A 23,980-nucleotide genomic window follows, 5' to 3' on the forward strand; every position below is an offset into this window, starting at 1 on the left:
AGTCTAAAAAAATGAAACAAATGAACTTATTTACAGACTTACAAGCTTAGAGAATGAAATTATGATTGCCAGAGGGGAAGGATAGTAGGGAGAGAGAGATTGGGAGTTTGGGATCAACATCTACACACATGTACACACTGCTGTATTTAAAATGGAGAACCAATAAGGACCTACTGTAAAGCACAGGGAACTCTGCTCAATATTATGTAACAACTTAAATGGGAAAACAGCTTGAAAGAGAATAGATACATGTATATGTATAACTGAATCACTTTGCTGTACACCTGAAACTAACATCACATTGTTAATAAACTACACTCCAATATAAAGTAAAAAGTTTTTATTTTTTAAAGTCTGTGTAAGTGGAGAGCAATGCCTGAGAGTATGAATGACCTCTGTGTGACTGCTTGAGATGGGGAGATGATCTTGCATTATCCAGGTGGGTCCAATGTAATCACAAGCTTCCTTATAAGAGGAAGGCAGGAGCATTAGTATCAGTGATTTGATGTAAGGAGGACTCAATCCACCATTTCTGGCCTCAAAGATAGAGAAAGAGGTCATGAACCAAAGAATGCAGACAGGCTCTAGAGTCATAGGAAAAAGCAAGGGAATGGATTCTGCCCCCAGAGGCTTCGAAAGGAGTCACCTGTTGATACCTTGACTTTAGTTCAATTAGACTAATTCTGGACTTTGACCTCCAGAACCATAAGAAAAATACACCAGTGTTGTTTTGAGCCACTAAATCTGTAGTAATTTCTCTCTCTCTCTCTCTTTTGATAATTCCGTGAAAGCAGGGAGTCCTAACCGCTGGACTGCCAGAGAATTCCTGATTCTAGTTTTGTTTTAGAGAAATGTTCCATCTACCAGCACCACATTTGTTCTCTGAAGAATGTGGCACAAAACGGCCACTTTTCTCTACTCCATGAATGGGATTCTGTGAAAGTACAAAATATGCTTTGGATCCAGAGCCATGGACCATACACACCAGCAGATCTCACAACCCTCACTCATTGACTAAATACAATGGGAATCGGGTGGAGAGGGAGGTGGGAGGGGGGATCGGGAAGGGGAATACATGTAACTCCATGGCTGATTCAGGTCAATGTATGACAAAACCCACTACAATATTGTAAAGTAATTCGCCTCCAACTAATAAAAATAAATGAAAAAAAAATTAAGAAAAAAATAGTAAAATAAATAAATAAATAAGTAAATGCAATGGGAACCGTGAGAACTTTAAAGTTGGAGTCACAGCCTCCTAGGTTTGAGAGGGATCTTAAAGATCACTTAACTTCCCCTGTGAGTACAAACATCTCAGAAGTGGGATAAGGTGGGGATCGGTCCTTCGCCAGATTAAATTGTGTCTCTGTAAGTTCTCACATGTCCCTAAAATAAATACAGAAAGACGGACCTTCCCTAGGGCTACTCTGCTTCCCAGGTGGCGCTAGTGGTAAAGAACCTGCCTGCCCGTACAGGTTAGACATGACAGACGCAAGTTCGATCCCTGGGTCGGGAAGATCCCCTCGAGGAGGGCATGGCAATCCATTCCAGTATTCTTCCTTAGAGAAACACATGGACAGAGGGGCCTGGTGGGCTGCAGTCCATGGGGTCGCAAAGAGTGGTACAGGACTGTAGCGATTTAGCACAAAGTGCACACTGGAGCATTCTGGAGCAGTGAGAAGTAGGCCTCTTGGTCTATCCATGTAAGAGGATCTGGGATGCCCAACTTCTGAAGATGAGCACTATTCCATTTCCCATTAGCCTGAGCTATGCCAACAATTTATTGAAGTTTTGAAGCTACTGTTGCTACAGAAGCTAACCAAGCAGATGAGATATTGATGTTCTTAGAAGAGATGATTAAATAATTAGAGAATAATTATCTACATCAAACAAAGAGTCTAGGAGAACTACACACTGCAGATTTCTTTCTAATCTAACACTGAGTAACAAACATTGTGGTTTAAGGTACTATTAAAAAAAAGTTCTTCTTCAGCTTTTTTTTGAGTTTAGCAGGGTAACAATCATGGGGATTTTTTTTTTTTTAACATATGAAACTTTTTGTTCTCCAGTTGAATAATTGACTAAACTGCCTTTGTGAGTCAAAAAATCTCTTAAAAGTCTGACCCTGAAAGATTGGTTTAATTTCCCTTCTCTCATATTATAACCTCAGATTACAAAACCCCATTTAAACTTCTCTTTTCTTTGAAATAAATGAGAAGCAGGAAAGTGAAACTAAAACACTGGTACAAATATGGAGCTTTTCTAGGAGTGCAAAAAAAATCAGCATGTATACAATTTCTTAGTAGTACAAATATTTCAGTAGATCTTTTTGAAAAGTTCAACACAAAGAAAATCCACTTAACCCTTAATAAAAATGCTCTCTGTATTTGCTTTTCTCTTCTTGGCTCTCTACAGTTAGAATGCAGCAAGCATAAGCTTTTTCAAGTGAACTTCTGCCTTGTAAATCAGTGATATTGGTGATGTTTCTTACTTTTTGTATCAAGTTGCTTAATGAAGGTACCATAACTTTTAAGGGTTTGTAGTGTGTTAAGAAAACAATGAATATTTAGATGCTAGTTAATAATGTCTGACCAATTTAGAGGGTTTTTTTTTTTTTTTTTTTTGCCAAATCCAAGAGTCTTTTCTATAAAAGGTATTTTAAGTGGTCAAGGCATGTTAAACTTCAAATTGAAAGGTCACTAAAAGACACTGACATATGGCTGATTCACATTGTTTTATGGCATAAACCAACACAACATTGCAAAGCAATTATTCTCCAATTTATAAAAAGAAAAACAAACAATAGTGAAAGAAAAAGACACTGAGATTTTCAATTAAGTGTAATTCCCTTTTGGAGAAAGATACCACTACAGATTCTCTGCATGAATATTTTTTGGGAATGATAAAAAAGTGTATGAGGGGCAAGGTTCTTTAAGATCAGAAAGAACATCAGGGTCATTCATACATTTGTTTGTGAACCTGGCTTGGTGTGTAGAGAAATCTTGCTACTGCTTCTCTGGAAAGAAATTAGGGAGCACATGTCCTCTGAGGGCTTCCCTGATGGCTCAGACAGTAAAGAACCTGCCTGCAATGTCAGAGACCCGGGTTCGATCCCTGGGTCAGGAAGATCCCCTGGAAGAGGGCATGGCAACCCACTCCAGTATTCTTGCCTGGGGAATCCCATGGACAGAGGAGCCTGGTGGGCTACCATTCCATGGGGTTGCAAAGAGTTGGACATGGCTGAAGTGACTTAGCATGCACACATGTCCTCTGATAGCTCTGTTGACTAGGTACCTTCAGTCTTCCATGCCCCGGTTGAAAGCCTCTTGGCAAAACTCCAGGAGACTGAAGGAGTTGAGAAGCTTCCTTGCTACATATGACATGCTCAATAAAACTACGAGTAGGTTCTAGTCGCCACAGAAATCTTTTATCCTCTCTTCATTTCCAAGCAAAGACTGGCCATTAGACAAATTATGAAGTAGGTGAAGTTAATCTCTTGTATCCTCATTCTCTCCTTTTCTCTTCTGAGGGGAACTCACCCCTAACCAATCAAATGCCCTGTAAACTAACATGACATCACTCTCAGACCACCCATGGCTTCCTATCACTTTAGAATAAAATTCAAAGTACATACCACGGCCAACAAGACCCTACACGAACTGACCCCTGCCTGCCTTTCCATCTTTATCTGCTACCACTCTCCCCCTCTCTCGCTGTGCTCCTGCCTCACTGAGATATTTGCTACTTCCTTAATAGGCCAAGTAGGATCCCATCCAAGGCCTTTGCACTTGCTATTCCCCAAGCCTGGAAAGCACTTCCCATGGGCAAGGATATGGCTACCTTCTTCACTCTTTAGGCCTCTACTCAAATTTCACTTTCCCAGAGTTGGCACTGCCTAACAACCAACATCAGAGAAGGCAATGGCCCACCACTCCAGTTCTCTTGCCTGGAAATCCCATGGATGGAGCAGCCTGGTAGGCTGCAGTCCATGGGTTTGCTAAGAGTCAGACACAACTGAGCGACTTCACTTTCACTTTTCACTTTCATGCATTGGAGAAGGAAATGGCAACCCACTCCAGTGTTCTTGCCTGGAGAATCCCAGGGATGGGGGAGCCTGGTGGGCTCCCATCTATGGGGTCTCACAGAGTCAGACACGACTGAAGTGACTAAGCAGCAGCAGCAGCAGCAACAGCAGCAACCACCATAAATAGCTTACTCTCTTTCTCTCTCTTTTTTGCTTCACTTCATTTTGTTTTGTTTTTGGCCACATCAGGTGGCTTGCAGGAACCTAGCTCCCTGACCCAGGTGAGTGGTGAGGACTCTGTACTTTCACTGCCAAGAGCCCAGTTTCAATCCCAGGTCAGGGAACTAAGATCCCACAAGCTGCATGGCACAGCCAAAATAAAATAAAGCTGATATTTAAAAAGATAAAATAAACAGCCCATTCTCCCATTACAGTGCATCATTAGTTATCCTCTCTCATCCTGCTTTATTTTCATCTCCCTGGTCATTAGTATAACACTCTAGAGGAAATCCTCACTTTACATGGTATTGAAGGATTCCAAAAATTGTCATACAATCCTGCAAAGCATTCTTAATAATTGGGGGAAATTATGATTGCTCAATGAAAGACCATTAAAACTTTTGGTCAAAACATTAAAAACTCTGCTATCACTGATTATAAACATATATAGAAATGTGAAAAAACTTGTATAATAAATATTTACTACATTGTAATTTAAAACATTAGGAATATCAAGAATTTAAATGTTCTGTTTCTTGATAGAAAACATAAAAGTTGGATGGACATTTCACAAAAGAAGATATACAGGTGGTCAAAACGTATGTGAAAAGATGTTCAGCATCTCTAAATCATTCAGTTCAGTTCAGTCGCTCAGTTGTATCCGACTCTTTGCGACCCCATGAATCGCAGCACGCCAGGCTAAATCATTACTAAAATGCAAATCAGAACTCAATGAGGTACTATTGCAAATCCATTAAGATGGGTGTTAATTTAAAAAGGAAAACAAAATAGCAAGTGTTGTTGAGGATGCAGAGAAATTAGAACCTTGTGTGTTGCCTCAGAGATGTAAAAAGGTACAGCCACTATGGAAGATTGCATGGCAGCTCCGCAAAAAATTAAACATAGAATTATACCATGATTCAAGAATTCTAGTTTCACATTTAGGTGTATGTATGAAAGAATTAAAAACTAAGGACTTGAATAGATATTTGAACACCAATATTCATGGCAGCATTATTCATAATAGCCAAAATGTATGAACAATCTAAAAATGGGATAAATAAAATGTAGTATATACATATATTGGAATATTTTTCAGCTTAAAAAAGAAAGTGAATTCTGACATGTTACAACATTAATGAACCTTAAAGACATTACTTTGGGGGGACTTCCCTGGTGGTTCAGTGGTTAAGAATCTGCCTTCCAGTGCAGGGGACACAGGTTCAATCTCTGGTCAGGGAACTAAGATCCCACAAGATCCCACATGCTGCTGGGCAATAAACTTGTGTGCCATATCTAAGACTCAATGCAGCCAAATAAATAAAGTAAAATGCATTAAAAATTAAATTACAAAGACATTATGCTGAGTGAAATTAGTCAATCACAAAAAGATATATATGTCTCCACTTATATGAGGTATCTGGAGTAGTGAAATTCATTGAGAAAGAAAGTAGAATAGAGGCTACCAGGAACTGGGGGAAAGACAATGGGGAATAAGTGTTGAATGGATACAGATTTTCAGTATAGGATGATTTAAAAAGTTCTGGACATGGAAATTGGTGTTGGTTGTACAACAATGTCAACATACTTAATGATACTTTACATTTAAAAATAGTTAAAATGGTAAATTTTATATTACATATATATATTTACCAATTGAAATAACTTATAAAGAGTAGTGTGAACAGTATTTGCCTCTTTCTTCTCATTGTAAAACTTATGACATGGAGAAAACATTATTTATATTCCTTGGTGAACAGTCATACCCCTTTTAGTTTGGAGCAGCTTCTAATATTCTGTCTGCTGTGTTTCCAATGTCATGAAAAATCTCTAAGAGTTCCTTTAATGTGAAGTTTTTGCTGGTGTGCTTTCCTCTGGGACATCTTCATCCTTTTCATCACAAGTCACACTCACTTTCTTCAATTAAGCCCATAAAGTTGCCTTTTCAAGTTCCTCTGGCTACAAATCTAGAACCTCTCAAACAGAGGCACTGTTCCCTTAATCTCACAGTCAGCTTTTTATACTATAACTCCATTTGCTTTCCATTGTTCAGTTGCTAAGTCATGTCTGACTCTTCCTGACCACATGGACTGTAGCATGCCAGGCTTCCCTGTCCGTCACCATCTCCCAGCCTGCCCAAGTTCATGTCCATGTCCATGTTACTTTCTATTAAAAACTTGTAAAACTACTTACACAGAGCGGTAAAAGTTCCTGACATGCTGTGTGTATACTACTTGCTATATGCTTGAATATTTTCAACTGCATGACATGTATTTCTTTCAAAATTCAGCTTAAAAAATTGCATGAAATTATATATATATATATATATATATACATATATATCTTCAGTTTTATCACCAACAACCTGTTAATAAATTTCATCTGAGTGAGTCGAAGTCGCTCAGTCATGTCCGACTCTTTGCGACCCCATGAACTATACAGTTCATGGAATTTTCTAGTCCAGAATACTGGAGTGGGTAGCCTTTCCCTTCTCCAGGGGATCTTCCCAATCCAGGGATTGAACCCAGGTCTCCCACATTAGAGGTGGATTCTTTAACAGATGAGCCACGAGGGAAGCCCATCTACCAAGCTTTAAAGGTTGAAAAAAACCGAGGGTCCATTAGATGAAATTATGTTTGGTGGTAAAAAACAAATTTTCACATTTCTATTTAAGGGAATCAAGATGACCTGGAGCATTATCCAATAGCAGTAGTGTTTTAATAGCTGAATTATTGTGCCTTCAATATTTCTCTGTCACTGGAAGACAAGGAGACAACTGAACTACATGTTTTGCTGTTCTTGTGTGAATGGAACAGCAGATGAGCAGTGACCAGCCACTGACTGACTTTGAAAAGAACGACTGGTGGGACTTCTCTGGTGGTCCAGTGGCTAAGACTCCCAATGCAGGGGACCCTGGTTTGTTCCCTGGTCAGAGAACTGGATCCCACCTGCTGCAACTAAGAGTTTGCATGCCACAACTAAGAAAGATCCCACATGCTGCAAGGAAGATTGAAAGTCCCTTGTCAACTAAGACTCAGCCCAGGCAAACAAATAACTATTTTTCTAAAAAAAGAAAAAAAAAGGATGTGATTGGTCACTGACCACACCATAACAAATATTTGTGGACTGGAGAGATAGCAGTGAAATTTGTAAACATTTGTGGACTGGAGAGATAGCAGTGAAATTTGTATTTTATGCAATTGCTCTTAATTAGTATATGGTAATGACTGAGCCTCTTGGTGAAAGTGAAAGAGGAGAGTGAAAAAGTTGGCTTAAAGCTCAACATTCAGAAAACTAAGATCATGGCATCTGGTTCCATCACTTCATGGCAAATAGATGGGGAAACAGTGTCAGACTTTATTTTTTTGGACTCCAAAATCACTGCAGATGGTGATTGCAGCCATGAAATTAAAAGACACTTGCTCCTTGGAAGGAAAGTTATGACCAGCCTAGATAGCATATTAAAAAGCAGAGACATTACTTTGCCAACAAATGTCCATCTAGACAAGGCTATGGTTTTTCCAGTGGTCATGTATGGATATGAGAGTTGGACTGTGAAGAAAGCTGAGTGCCAAAAAATTAATGTTTTTGAACTATGGTGTTGGAGTAGACTCTCGAGAGTCCCTTGGACTACAAGGAGATCCCACCAGTTCATCCTGAAGGAGATCAGTCCTGGGTGTTCATTGGAAGGACTGATGCTGAAGCTGAAACTCCAATATTTTGGCCACCTCATGCGAAGAGTTGACTCTTTGGAAAAGACCCTGATGCTGGGAGGGATTGGAGGCAGGAGGAGAAGGGGACAACAGAGTATGAGATGGCTGGATGGCATCACCGACTCGATGGACATGAGTTTGGGTAAACTCCGGGAGTTGGTGATGGACAGGGTGGCCTGGCGTGCTGCGTGCAATTCACGGGGTCACAAAGAGTCAGACACGACTGAGCGAATGAACTGAACTGAGCTGAATGACTGAAATTTGAAGTGTGTTATTGGGTGACTATTCTTAACTGAACTATGGTGATTGAAATTCATGTAAACCAGAACAATGTAAACCGAGGCCTATCTGTATTATAGATCTATTTATTTGTTTGTTGTGTTTCCCCCACCAGAATATAAGTTACGTGGGATTGAGACTTAGCCTATTTTTGTTGTTGTTCAGTCACTCAGTCGTGTCCAACTCTTAGCAACCCCATGGACTGCAGTACTCCAGGCTTCCCTGTCTATTTTACTTCTAGTTATATTCCCAATGCCATATGACCAAGTCATAATAGGGGTTGAACAAATACTTTTAGAAAAGGAGAGAGACAGGGAATGGAAGAAAGGGAGCAAGGAAGGGGAGAGGGAGGTAAGATCATTAAGTTAGATCAACTATCATGATCTACAGAGAAGTGAAACAACTTTCCCAAAGGCACCTAACTCTCCAAGGTTCTGACTTGAGGTGTGACATATATCCTGTAAGCTACATTGTTCTTCTTACTCTATTCTTCTCTCCAAACCTATTTCAAGTTATGTATTCACATGAAGATGTGACTAACAACACATTGGGGCCTTAATCACTTGACCTTTGAGGAGGGATGAGAGCCTTACGTCAGCAGACCACAGTCCTGTGGGGGGAGGTGACATTAGTGTCTTCCCAGACTCCCTAGTATCAGACCGCAAAGCCTACTAATTCTTAGTCTATGTCAAACTATTTGCATTTTCTTTCCTAAATGCCCTTGTGTGGTGCTACAATCAGAGAGTACAGGATGCTGGGGTTTTTCTCTGAGTATCTCACTCCCTTTAAGTTAGGTTTCTAATTTACTCATGGGGCTCCAGTGTCCCAGAGCAGATGGGGCAGCCTGGCCAACTCAGAGGAGAAAAGACTGACTTCAGATGAAAAACTTCTGTTTCTGTGACTAAGGACTTAGTCAGCTACCTGGTTTAGGATGTACTATTTGTCAGAAAGTAGATCTGGAGGAAATATCACTCATTCTGGCTAGAGTAATGGGTTTTCAGTGCGTTCTTTACTCATGAAATTAAAAAAGAACAGGGTGCCAGTTTAACCTTGTGGTTGAGGTTATGAATGAGAAAGGAAGCTTAAATTACCCAAGGAGACTGTCCCCTTAATCAGAGTTTCAGAGCATTCCAGACTCTTGTGTCAATTAAAGCACATTGAACTTCAATAAAATAACAAAAAGGCAAGCAGTAGTCTTTTTCGAGACCCCCCCTTCCCTTAATGTTCTGCTCAATTGTGCTCTCTCCTCACTCCCTCCTCCTTCCTTCTCTCTTTCCCTCTTTTTTCTCTCTGTTTCTCTCTTTCTTTCCTTCCTTCTTTCCTTGAAAAAAAAAGCTGCTACTTATAAGAATAAAATTGCTTAAGTAATTAAATGGAAATGACCTTAGCTGATCTTGTCTAAGTTTCTAAATCCAAGCTCTACATCAACAATTATATATCCTCTTTAATTTTCAGATCTTTTGCTTTCCCCCCTTTCCTTTGCCATCTTCCTCTGGTACCCTCAGATCACCGTACTTTGGACCTCCCACTAATGGTTTGAACCTGAGAAAGAAAGAGAGATCAGTGGTGCCTGAGCCTCTTCTTGTTAGATGCTCTTATACAAAGTTTGGTGAAAAGAATTAGTTGGCTAGAATTAGTCTTCAGTTGGTATATGTCCAACATCTGTGCTTTTCCTGGTTGTCATTAGCATAAATATTTGAGAGTCAACAACTGAAAGAATTTGAAAAAGTTATTGACCGAAGATTTTTGTCATAGACACTCCATTTCAGCTGGCATCTTCCACTCTTTAAAAGATCTCTTGTTTTAAACAGTACTTTCTTCATTTGTCCTAGTGAATTTCAATTATGTGCAAGCCCTGTAGGGAGATACAAAGATGGATAGGACACAGTTCTTACCCTTACAACTGAAAACCATCCAAGGAAATAAGAGTCAGGCTGGCCAAGAGCTGAATAAGAGCACAAGGCTAAAATAATAGTAAAAGAAAACATTGAGCAAGACAGGGGGCATGCAGGCCTTGTTTAATTTTCAGGTCACCATTGTAGACAGAATGTACCAAAGAAGGACTGAGGAAAGGGAACACCTTGGGGGTTGTGGTAAGGAGGGACGTGAGGATAGAGAAAGGAGTTCAGATCAGAGATGCATGTGGAAGAAGTCAAAAGGCACAGTTGCAGGGGAAGACATTTTAGGTAGAGAATATGTGGGCAAATAAGGCCACCAAGTGAGGTTGTTCAATGCATAACACAAGAGGTTGCCATTCATATCATATTCTCTGCTCAGAATACAATCTTCGTGGTCACTGGTGGAAATCTTGGGGCAAAAGTCTAAGAGATTTCCAGGACAAAATCTCTTGCAGTGATAAGGAGTAGACTTACTATCATGATGTCAGTCCTCAGAGGGCAAGGCTCAGGTCTTATTTGTCTTTGGAAACTCAGAGCTTTGCACAGTGTCTGGAACATCTTAGGTATTTAATACATGTCTCCTAAATGAATGAACTATATACCTCAATTTTATCCAAGCCCCACCAGCTGGTTGGTCCAAATGAAGGTGAGTTCACAGAATGGGGGTAACTCATATTTCTTTGACATCTCTGGATAATGCTGGGATGTGGCCCCTGAACTATCTCCCTCTCAAGTCATTTCAGTTATTCCCAGGACCTTAAGGGGTGTACGGTTTGCTCTTATTCTTCCAGTCTGGTCTTTACCCAATATTTTGAAAGGGACAACATCCTAGCCATGCCCACTTTGCAAAGCCATCACCCCTTCTATGGTATACCTCCTGGGCATTTATCTGTGCTGCTATAGTGGTCCCTTTGACTCCTGGGACTGAAGCCTTACTAATTCTATGAAGAATTGGAGAGAATGGCCTTTTGTTTTCCAGGGTCATCCACACAGACATGAAGCTACACTGAATGTCTGATATCTGACAAAGCCCTCCTTAAAACAATCTCTTCAGCGTCTGTCTGCCCCAACAATGAGCAGAAATGGACACCATGCAGCTCTTTCTACACACCGTCCGCATCTTTCTGCTATAAAAAAAAGAATGCATGTTGGAAAATGTTGGGGGTATATGACAACGTGAAATATTTCAGTTTGGTTGGAGCAAAGTTTGTCCAGGCAAACAGGGGCAAAAGTTGGCCCTGAGGGAGACTGAATTAAACAGTGAGAATGGATGAGTATGAACACTAAACACTATTTAGTGGAAAGCCATTTAAAAATTATCTGAGGAGAAGCAATAGTTTTATCATTAAGTATGGAAGAAAACACCATTATGACTCACTAGAAATGTAACAAAAGTCTAGGCAGAATACAACAGTGGAGTTACACAAACCCAGGTTTGAGTCTCAGTGACCTTGGTTAAGTCACTTAACTTCAGGGAAGCTTAGTTTCCTCATCTGTAAAATAAGTATTCTACCCACTTCTCAGGACATTTTATAAGAAACATATTCATAAAGTGCTTAGCACAACTCCTGGAACATAATAAATATCTAATAAAGTGACCAAGAAAAGTAACATATTATAAGGTATTCTCACCTCAGTGTAATCAGGAATCCCCTAAGATAACGATATAGTAAGCAACCAAAACTGCAAAGAAGATGGAGTTTTATGTGGGGCTCTTTACCTTCTGCTTTACAAAAATGGCCCAGATAATAACTAGGGAACAAGTCTGGTTAATTGATTCACATCTTGGTAGTAGCATACATTTTTCTTCCATAAAGTTCAAGAAGAGGGAGGCTGGGAAGTGACTGGTGGTAGAAGTTCAGAGATCAGCAACAGTTTGGGACAGGGTGGTGGTCTTTTGAGTGTGAACTCCTTGTCCCTAACCTTTTGCACCACATCCTTAAAGATTACTCATCATTACCCAGAGTTTATTTTGGCATCAAATGGCTCAAGGCTTTTACTCCATTGAGCATTCTGTGCATTTCCGTTAAAGTTCACTGTGGAAGACTCACACTGGCCATCTATAGGTGTGGTCTATAGCTGACCATTCACCATTATTTTTAACTTTCTTCCTAGCTTCCAGAAAGCCCTAGATTCCAGAAACAGGCTTCACTTATCAAGGATTTCTAAGCTTTCTGAAGATCAACTTCTACCTTTTCAAGTACCTTCCAAGTACTCTGGTATAAGTGACAAAACTATCTCTTCTCAGCATTATGTTAGCAGGTCAGAGGTTCCTGAAGAGAATTTATGTTTGCATTTTTAAATTTTCTGCTGACATAACTTCCAATAATACGAAGAAGGCAACTTTTAAAGTGTGTGATTGCGAATCCTGGCTATTTTGTAATCTATGGTGTATTTAAAAATCATTCATAGTAGATGGCACTTAAGAAGTTTCTTGATGGTAGATACTTCCCTGAAAGACATAAAAATAACAAATCTTGTCTCAGCCTGTAAACTGAGTGATCATGCCATGGGATGTTTGACTTTGGAATAGAGGAATAGAACCATGCCTCCTTTGGGGGACTGGATTTGGATCCAAGAAACGAGTTCTTCATTCTCTCTGCCCATATCTTGGAACCTTGGACAGGGAATTACCAGGAACCTCCTCATGATGTATGGCACTGCTCACCTTGGACCAGGGGAGTTAAGGAAGGAAAGAACTTGGTAAGAGCTTCGGACTAACTGGCAATAACAAAGGTGTCCACCAACAATGCTCAAACAAGTTGTCCTCCTGAATACAAATGTTGTAGCCAATATTTCTGACATTTCAAGAGCCTGAGAAATGCCAAGGGTTTCTACCGTCTGAGGCAGAACTTCCTCTGAGGAAGTCCTCCTGAAGTGGCAAGTGTTTTCTTTTCCACTGCTTGAAGGTCAAACCAAATCACTTCTTCCTCAAATAGATCTCACTTTCACAGGCTCATAAAATGGCCAAGTTAGAATATGTCTTGGTTGATGAAGTCAGTTGAGGGTGTGAGGCTGACTCAGGCTGACCCAAGTTCCTCTGTTTATTTAGTAACAGGAATATTTAAATCAGAACTGACCTTAAAATAGCAACTCCTTGAAAAAAGGGCTCAGTACTGACTCCTAAAGAACCTTTTACAGCTACTCCTCTAACTTTTCCAGTGGTCACTGCTTAGAAAGTCTATCACAATATATGCTTCATGTCTGATATTTTCATCTTCACTAAACATTATTATGCCCCATAAAATTCTAGAATGCATGAAGGCTGATTAGAATACCTTAAATTCCTTTGCTCACTGAGAGAATATTATGGCAGAATCTAATTCCTACACTGGGATACTTAAGAATTGGCTTGCATGAATATGTTTGTTTGTTAGAAATTTAAAGTATAATGTCCTTCATTAAAATTTTTAAGAAAACAGGAATAATACCTTCATTTCCTTCTTATTTTATACACAATGATCAAACAAATTTTTGATCATTCTAACCACAACTATTAATTCTCAAACCTCTCTCTTGGGGTCTACATGGCTGCTCTAATTCTCCACCTGAATGGCTCATAAAAACTCCAAAATCAGTGAGACTAAAAGACAATTTAAGTCTATTCTGCCTTCCATCTCCATCTTAATGACATGACATTTGCCAATTCTCTCAAACTGGAAAACCCAGAGGCACTTATCCTCAAGTCTTCCCCTCTTCATTTTTGGTGTGCAATTAGTCACCATACACTGTGGGTTCTCTTGCAGAAATGTCTCTCAGATTAGTCCACACATACTTTTTTGGATGGCTTCAGCAGCCTCCTGTAGAACCGTTTTGCTATTTTCCTCTTCTAGAGAGTCCAGGACCCACATATGATCATGCCACTTCCTTGTTCTGAAACTTCAGGTTGTTGGAAGATTATCCAGACTCCTTGGCTTGGTACTCACAATTCTTAGTCTGGCCCCAACCACTTCTGCAGCTTATTTTCCTGCCAAGTCACACCTCCCTCCACCCCTTAGACTTCAACCATGCTCAGTTTTTCACTAGTCTAGAAATAGAACTTTTTGGACTCTATGGGAGAAGACGGTGGGATGATCTGAGAGAACAGCATCGAAACATGCATATTATCAAGTGTGAAACAGATCGCCAGTCCAGGTTGGATGCATGAGACAAGTGCTCGGGGCTGGTGCACTGGGATGACCCAGAGGGATGGGATGGGGAAGGAGGTGGGAGGGGAGTTCAGGATGGGGGACACATGTAAATCCATGGCTGATTCATGTCAATGTATGGCAAAACCCACTACAATATTGTAAAGTAATTAGCCTCCAACTAATAAAAATAATTGGGAAAAAAAGAAAATAAAAGCATAACTAATTGAAAAAAAAGAAAGAAATAGGACTGATCTTTTTACCATGCTTACCTTGGCTCATTCCCTCTCTCTCTAATGCCTCCTCTATCCCATCTCCACCTAGCCAAATGCTACTCATTCTTTAAGACCCATTTCATATGTATCGTTCCGGAGGAGGCCTTCCTCGATCTGTTCCTCAATCCCACCCCAAACTAATGACTCCACCCTCCACATTGCCTCAGCATTTTATTCACACTCATATGACAATAGAACTCTCAACCACCATATATGAGCAATTTGCAAGAGGTTCCCTGTCATATAGTTCATTTTTATCCCTGACACTCAGTAGTATTTCATAAGTGGATTAATGGATATATGGATGGCTTGGGTGGTAAAGTTTAAACTGAGGAGAATGGGCAGACATTGGAGAGCAGGTAGTGTAAAAGCATGGAGAAATGGAAAGAAATTGGCAATCATGTCTCCTTATTTACTCACTTCTAAACTTTATTCATTTCATCCATTTTCCTTCAAATGCAGTTATAATGAATATTTATCTTCTTAATAGTCCCATACCCTTGTATTTAAGAAGTTGGGAAATTAAATTTGCCTTCTAAATCTGCTTACTGAATTCATGAAAAACATTTTCTTATAGTTAATATAAGTGGAAATTTTATTGCCTTTTAAATATTTTACAGCAACAAAAGTACTCTGAGAATCTTCCTCTTGTAGCCAAGATGGAGTAACAGGGAGAAGATTTATCCTCCCATCTTAAACAACTAAGAAATTGGACACAGTTAAACTCTCTCAAAACTCTTGACCTACAGAAATGATACAATAAATGTGTGCTTTTCAAGTTGCTAAAAGAAATAAATTGGACAAAATATATGAAACAATGGTTTTTAAGAAACTGGGCAGCAGGCTAATAAGGACAGTGATCCCTGAATGTAAACAATGGAAGTAATCTCTATAATCACTCCTACTTATGGCTTGTAGAATGCATCCAGGTCATAGTGCAGGGAGGAAGAACATGAAAGTTGGGCAGAAGAATCCTTGAGTTGGATAAATGGAGCTAAGAGTCCAGGGATATCAAAGCAACTGGAGTTCACAATGTAGAGATGAGATGTATACAGAGAAAAAACTCAGAAGAGTTGTGGAGGGCCTCCCTTAAGTATTTAGCAGAGCACTGATCAGACTTCCCTGGTGTCTCAGACAGTAAAGAATCCTCCTGCAATGCAGGAGACCTTGGTTGGGAAGATCCCCTGGAGGAGGGCATGGCAACCCACTCCAGTATTCTTGCCTGGAGAAGCCTTGCAGGCTGCAGTCCATGGCATCACAAAGAGTTGGACACGCAGAAATGCACAGAGTACTGATCAGTATATGTGTGAGGAAACTATACAAGGCTGGGGAGAGAACCATCCCAAAGGTTTAGAGGGAGCATGTCAGTATGGCCAAGTGGTTTAAGGCACTAGATTCAAGCTTCTATTTCCCCAAAGGTTTAGAGGAAAGAGTGCCCAGTAGTCACACAGGGCCAGGCATAATTAATAGTGCCTATTCCTACCAGTTTGGTGATGGGAGTGGGGATGGGCAGGGCTATAAGGAGTGAGAAGGAGACATTATAAAAGGCCACGAGGAAAGTTTTGGAGGTGACAGATATGTTCATTACCTTGATTGTGAAGATGGCTTCACGGCTATACATATATGCAAAAATTTATCAAATTGTATACTTTAAATATGTGCAAAGGGAGAGGAGGGAGACTCAGGAAGAAAGGAATATATACAGTTATGACTGAGCCACATTGTTGTATAGCAAAAGCCAACACAAAATTATAAAGCAATTTGCCACCAATTAAAAAAGAAAAAATATATGCAGAATATATTATGCTCATTATACTTCAATGAAGCTATTAAGAATATAGCAATTATATGGTAGAAGTATGGATCCTCCATAGATAATTGTTTTTCTTTGAATCAATTATTTATGATAAACAGTTCACATAGATGGCTATTCATTCATTAATTTTAAAGATTTTCAATTCAAATGCAAGTAACTCACTACATTTTTAAAAATTTAACATCCCACTGATAGCAAAAAGAAAAACAAAAAATTACATGGCAAAATAAAATATGGGCAGTGAGACAGGAATAAGCTGGAAGGAAAATGAAAGGTGGGCTCTTTCTGTCCCAGAGGAAACCTTAGGGTGGAAAGAGCTACTCCTCCACAAGCATCTTTGGGAATGGGTGAGGCATAAAAATCTGACTCAAGCTGGGTCAGCACTGAAAAAAAAACCTCAATGTTTTTCACAGATTTTCCCTTTTATGTGAATGGATAGCCCAACTTTATAGAAAAGCAGATTGAGAAGCCTGACTAATTCCCCAAATCACAAGCAGGGAAGGGGGAAAGGAGAAATTAAAACTGCATGGATATCCAATTTACTTTGGTGGCCAAAGTATTTGAACTCATCTGAAACTACCTCATCTTGGAATGAGTAAGACTCACAAGAGTGGAGGGAGGTCTACAAACACATCTAAAGGACAAAGACTACCTCAGAATTATCAGTGAATATATTGACACACTTTTTAGGTGGGAGTAAATGGAGTATGAGGCAGCATTGGAATCAAGTGGAATATAATTGGAATTATAATAATTTCCCCAATGGTTTCACTGTAATCTATAGTCACTTCAGGTTGGAGTAAGGGGACAGAGGTATGTGTGTGTTTTGGCAATGCCATGTTAGCTATTTTTCTTTCATTTTTTAATGGTGTTTTCCCAAATAGGGCTCATAGCCCTTTTTATTTTTTTATTATTTTTTTTTGAACTGAACCATTCATTTATTTATTAAATCATTAAAGTAAAATCTATGCCTTCTTTATTTTTTTTTTAAATATTATTTTATTAGTTGGAGGCCAATCACTTTGCAACATTTCAGTGGGTTTTGTCATACATTGACATGAATCAGCCATAGAGTTACACGTATTCCCCATCCCGGTCCCCCCTCCCACCTCCCTCCCCACCCAACTCCTCAGGGTCCTCCCAGTGCACCAGGCCCGAGCACCTGACTCATGCATCCCACCTGGGCTGTTGGTCCGTTTCACCATAGATAATATACATGCTGTTCTTTCAAAACATCCCACCCTCACGTTCTCCCCCAGAGTTCAAAAGTCTGTTCTGTACTTCTGTGTCTCTTTTTCTGTTTTGCATATAGGGTTATCGCCACCATCTATCTAAATTCCGTATATATGTGTTAGTATACTGTAATGTTCTTTATCTTCCTGGCTTACTTCACTCTGTATAATGGGCTCCAGTTTCATCCATCTCATTAGAACTGATTCAAATGAATTCTTTTTGACGGCTGAGTAATATTCCATGGTGTATATGTACCACAGCTTCCTTATCCATTCATCTGCTGATGGGCATCTGAGGTTCATTCTTTTGTGTTTTTTGAAAATCCAGTGGTGGAAAGTTTTGATTTTGATTCTTCCAGTGGCTCTATCCAGTGCCCACTAAGTTTTTTGTCTTCCTTAGGCTACTCTTAGAAGTCTGACTACAGGCATAGACACCAGATAAAGGATGGTACTTGTCTGTGAGAAACAGTGTGGCTGGAAACAAAGTACAATTTTCAGGAATTCTCTAAGAGACCTCATTATTGTTTTACTTCCTTTTATTCCCTGAATGATAATGAGATCAAAACTCAAAATGATTATCAGAAATAATTTTTTATTGGGGCAAATCAAGAAGAAAAGTTTGATCAACATGGATAGTCAATTCGAATCAAAGATGTTCTTGGCATTGTTGGAGATATACAAGTGGGGAAGACTCAGGCCTTGATTTCAAGAAGTTAGTAGCCTAATGTACAGTAAAAGTAGGAAATCATTCATACAAAAAGCTAGTAGAAAGGTTAAAAGACAAATGTAGTAAAATCATCTGCATCCACAATACCCAATTAAGGGAAACACAAAGAATTAGACATAAAATATGATATCAAAAAGAGTAAACATGAGGGAAAGAGAATGCAAATGCAGGGTTGTTAAAATACATTTGAAATGAAGAGATCAGCAACTTGAAATAATCACATATAGAGAGAGATTGCTATATAAAATCTTCATGGTAACCACAAACCAAAACCCTATAATAGATGCACACACAAAAACAATAAAATAAACACACACACACAAAAATACTAAAAGAATACAAACAGAACAATAAAGACAATCATCAAATCATGAGAGAAATAACAAAAGAAGAAAGAAACAAAAAATACTACAAAACAATGTCCTAAAAATTAACAGGACTGCAATAATAACATGTGTGTGCTTGGTCACTTGGTCATGTCAGATTTTTTGCAACCCCATGAACTATAGCCTGCCAGGCTCCTCTGTCGATGAAATTTTCCAGGCAAGAATATTGGAGTGGGTTGCCATCTCCTACTCCAGGGGGTCTTCCTGACCCACATGTGGGTCCAGGATTAAACCCACATCTCTTGCATCTCCTTCACTGGCAGACAGATTCTTTGCCACTGCACCACCTGTGAAGCCCATAATAAGAACATACATGTCAACAATTACCTTAACTGTAAATGGAATAAGTGCTCCTATCAAAAGACACAGAGTGGTTGAATGGATACAAAAATAAGACCCATCTCTGCTGCTTATAAGAGACTTATTTCAGATATAAAGACACACACAGACTGAAAGTGAGGGGATGGAAAAAGGCATTCCATGCAAATGGAAATCAAAGAAAGCCTAGGAATCAAGACTTAGACAAAATAGACTTTAAATAAAGACTGTTACAAGAGATGGGGAAGGGCATTACATAATGATCAAGGGATCAATCCAAGAAGAATATATAACAATTGTAAATATATAGGTACCCAACATAGGAGCACCTAAATACATAAAGCAAATATTAATGGATATAAAAGGAAAAATTGACAGCAACACAATAATAGTAGGGGACTTTAACACCCCCACTTTGTGGGCAGATCATTCAGACAAAGAAATCAATAAGGAAACACTGGCCTTAAATGACATATTAGATCAAATAAACTTTATATATATATGTATGTATATATATACATATACATACATATACATATAAAGAACATTCCATCTGAAAGCAGCACAATACATCTTCAAGTGCTCATGGAACATTCTCCAGGATAGATCACATGGTAGTCCACAAAAGAATCTCAGTAAATGCAAGAAGACCACCTGACCTGCCTCTTGAGAAATCTGTATTCAGGTCAAGAAGCAACAGTTAGAACTGGACATGGAACAACAGACTGGTTCCAAATAGGAAAAGGAGTATGTCAAGGCTGTATATTGTCACCCTGCTTATTTAACACATATGCAGAGTACATCATAAGAAACGCTGAGCTGGAGGAAGCACAAGCTGGAATCAAGTTTGCCAGGAGAAATATCAATAATATCAGTATCAATATCAGTATCAAATATCAATAACCTCAGATATGCAGACACCTCAGACACCACCCTTATGGCAGAAAGTGAAGAACTAAAGAGTCCCTTGATGAAAGTGAAAGAGGAGAGTGAAAAAGTTGGCTTAAAGTTCAACATTCAGAAAACTAAGATCATGGCATCTGGTCCCATCACTTCATGGCAAAAAGATGGGGAAACAGTGGAAACAGTGTCAGACTTTATTTTTTGGGCTCCAAAATCACTGCAGATGGTGACTGCAACCATGAAATTAAAAGACACTTGCTCCTTGGAAGAAAAGCTGTGACCAAACTAGGCAGCATATTAAAAAGCAGAGACATTACTTTGCCAACAAACGTCCATCTAGTCAAGGCTAGGGTTTTTCCAGTAGTCATGTATAGATGTGAGAATTGGACTATAAAAAAAGCTGAGCACAGAAAAACTGATGCTTTTAAACTGTGGTGTTGGAGAAGACACTTGAGAATCCCTTGGACTGCAAGGAGACCTAACCAGTCCATCCTAAAGGAAATCAGTCCTGAATATTCATTGGAAGGCCTGATGCTGAAGTTGAAACTCCAAAACTTTGGCCACCTGATGTGAAGAACTGACTCATTGGAAAAGACCCTGATGCTGGGAAAGATTGAAGGCAGGAGGAAAAGGGGACGACAGAGGATGAGATGGTTGGATGGTATCACCGACTCAATGTACATGAGTTTGAGTAAACTCCGGGAGTTGGTGATGGACAAGGAGGCCTGGCGTGCTGCAGTCCATGGGGTTGCAAAGAGTTAGATATGACTGGGTGACTGAACTGAATTGAAGTGTAAGAAGATTAAAATAATACCAAGCATTCTTTTCAACTACAATGTTATAAGATTAGAAAACAACTGCAAGAAAAAACTACAACACACACACACACAAACATGGAGTCTAAACAATATGCTACTAAAGAACCAAAGGATCACTGAAAAAAGTCAAAGATGAAATAAAAACACCTAGAGAAAAATGAATATAAAAACTCAATGACCCAAAATCTATGGGAGGCAGAAAAAGCAGTTCTAAGAGAGAAGTTTGCCTCAGGAAACAAGAAAAATCCCAGATAAACAACTTAGCCTATTTCATAAAGGAAACAGAAAAAGAAAAAACAAAGTTCAGTTAGTAGAAGGAAAGAAATAGTAAATATCAGAGTAGATATAAATAAAGACAAAAACAATAGAAAGGTTAATGAAATTAAGAGCTGGCTCTTTGAAAAGACAAACAAAATTGATAAACCATTAGCTAGATGCATCAAAAAAAAAAAAAAAAAGAAAGAAAAAAAGAGGGCCCAAATCAATTAAATCAGAAATGAAAAAGAAGTTACAACCAACATCATAGAAATACAAAAGATCATAAGACACTACTATGAACAGCTATATGCCAATGAAATAAACAACCTAGGAGAAATGGACAAATTCCTAAAAATATACAATCTCCCAAGACTGAACCAGGAAGAAGTAGAAAATATGAACAGAGATATTTCTAGTAATGAAATTGAAACAAATAACTTTTAAAAAACTCCCAACAAATAAAAGTCCAGGACCAGATGGCTTCACAGGTGGTTAATTTTAACAAACATTTAGAGAAGAGTTAACACCCACCCTTCTCAATCTATTCAAAAAATTTCAGAGGAAGGAATGCTTCTGAAATCATTCTACAAAGTCAGAATCACCCTGATACCAAAACCAGACAAAATCACAAGAAAAGAAAATTACAGGCTTATATCACTGATGAAATTAGATACAAAAATCCTCAATAGAACATTAGCAAACTGAATTCAATGATACATGAAAATAATCATATACCATGATCAGGTAAGGTTTATCCCAGGGATGCAAGGATTTTTCAATATCCACAAATCAATGTGATACACCACATTAACTGATGTAAGAGTAAAATCCATATGGTCATCTCAATAGATACAGAAAAACTTTTTGACAAAGTTCAATATTCATTCATTTATTTATTCATTTATGATAAGAAAACGTCTCCAGAAAATGGGGATAGAGGTAGCATACTTCAAAGTAATAAAGGTCATGTATGACAAACCCATAGTTTCACATCATACTCAATGGTAAAGACCTGAAAGCATTTCTTCTAAGATCAGGAACAAAACACGAATGCTCACTCTTGTCACTTTTATTCAACATAGTATTGAAAGTCCTAGTCACAGCAATCGGACAAGGAAAGGAAATACAAGGAATCTACATTGGTAAGGAAGGAGTTAAACTGTCACTGTTTGCAGGTAACATAATATTATATCTAAAAAATCCTAAAGATGCCACCAGAAAACTACTAGAGCTCATCAGTGAGTCTGGTATGGTGAACTTGCAGGATACAAAATTGATATATGGGAATCTGTTGCATTTCTATATACTAACAACAAACAGTGAGAAAGAAAATAAGAAAACAACCCCATTTATAATTACATCGAAAAGAATAAAACACCTAGGAATAAACCTACCTAATGAGGTAAAATGCCTGTACTAGGAAAACTATAAGACACTGATGGGGACTTCCCTGGTGGTTGAGTGGTTAAGACTCTGTGCACTGTGTGTGGGTTCAGTGCCTGGTGGGGGAACATGCTGTGCAGTGAGGCCAGGAAAAAAAAGACATTGATGAAAGAAATTGAAGACAACACAAACAGATGGAAAGACACATCATTTTCATAGTTGGAAGAATTAATACTGTTAAAATGACCATATTACCCAAGGCAATCTACAAATTCAAGGCGATCTCTTTCAAATACCCAGGGCATTTTTCACAGAACCAGAACAAATAATTGTGAAATTTGTATGGAAAAACAAAAGACCTCAGATAGCCAAAACTATCTTAAGAAAGAACAGAATTGACAGTAACACACTCCTTGGTTTCAGACTATACTTCAAAGCTACAATAATCAAAACAGTATAGTACTGGACAAAAACAAACACATAGCTCAATGGAATAGACTATAGAACCCAGAAATAAATCCATGGTCTTATGGTCAATTAAACTACAATGAAAAATTCAAGAATACATAGCGGAGAAAAGACAGTCTCTCAAATAAGGTGCTGGGAAAATTGAACAGCTACATGTAAAAGAATGAAATTCTTTTGAACATTCTCTAACACTATATACAAAAATAAACTCAAAGTAGATTAAAAGGTAAGACCAAAAGCCACAAAACTTCTAGAAGAAAACATATGCAGAACACTCTTTTACATAAATTGTAGTGATGTTTTTTTTGTATCTATCCCCTAAAGCAAAGGAAATAAAAGTAGAAAAAAACAAACAGGACCTAATTAATCAGAAAAGCTTTCGCACAGCAAAGGAAATCATCCACAAAATGAATACTTACTGAATGGGGGAAAATATTTGCAAATGATATGACCAATAAGGAGTTAACGTCTAAAATATATAAGCCATTCATACAACTCAACATTAAAAAAACAAACAGTCCAATTAAAAAATGGGGCAGAAAACCTGAATTCTCTTTCCAAACAAAATGAAACAGATAGCTAATAGGAACATGAAAAAGATGCTTGGCATCTCTCATCCCTGATGAGAGGAATGCAAATTAAAACAACAATGAGATACCACCTCACACTTGTTAGAATAGCTATTATCAAAGAGAATGCAAATAACTAATGTTGGCAAGAATATGGAGAAAGGGGAACCCCAGTACACTGCTTATGGGAACATAAATTGATGCAGCAACTGTGGAAAACAATATAGAAGTTTCTCAAAAAACTAAAAATAGAACTACTATATGATCCAGCAATTCAACTCCTGAGTATATATATTCAAAGAAAACAAAAACAATAATTTGCAAAGATTCATGCACCTCCATATTCACAACGGTACTATTTAAACTGCCAAGGCATGGAAGCAACCCAAGTGTCCATCAGCAGATTAATGGATAGAGAAGATATGGTGTATGTATAGTAGAATACTACTCAGCCATAAAAAAGAGTAAAATGTTGCTATTTGCAACCACGTGGATGCACTCTGGAGGTTATTATGCTAAGTGAAATAAGTCAGATAGAGAAACACAAATACTGTATGATATCACTTA

The sequence above is a fragment of the Muntiacus reevesi genome, chromosome X, assembly GCF_963930625.1.
Source record: "Muntiacus reevesi chromosome X, mMunRee1.1, whole genome shotgun sequence".
Classification (NCBI taxonomy): domain Eukaryota; kingdom Metazoa; phylum Chordata; class Mammalia; order Artiodactyla; family Cervidae; genus Muntiacus; species Muntiacus reevesi.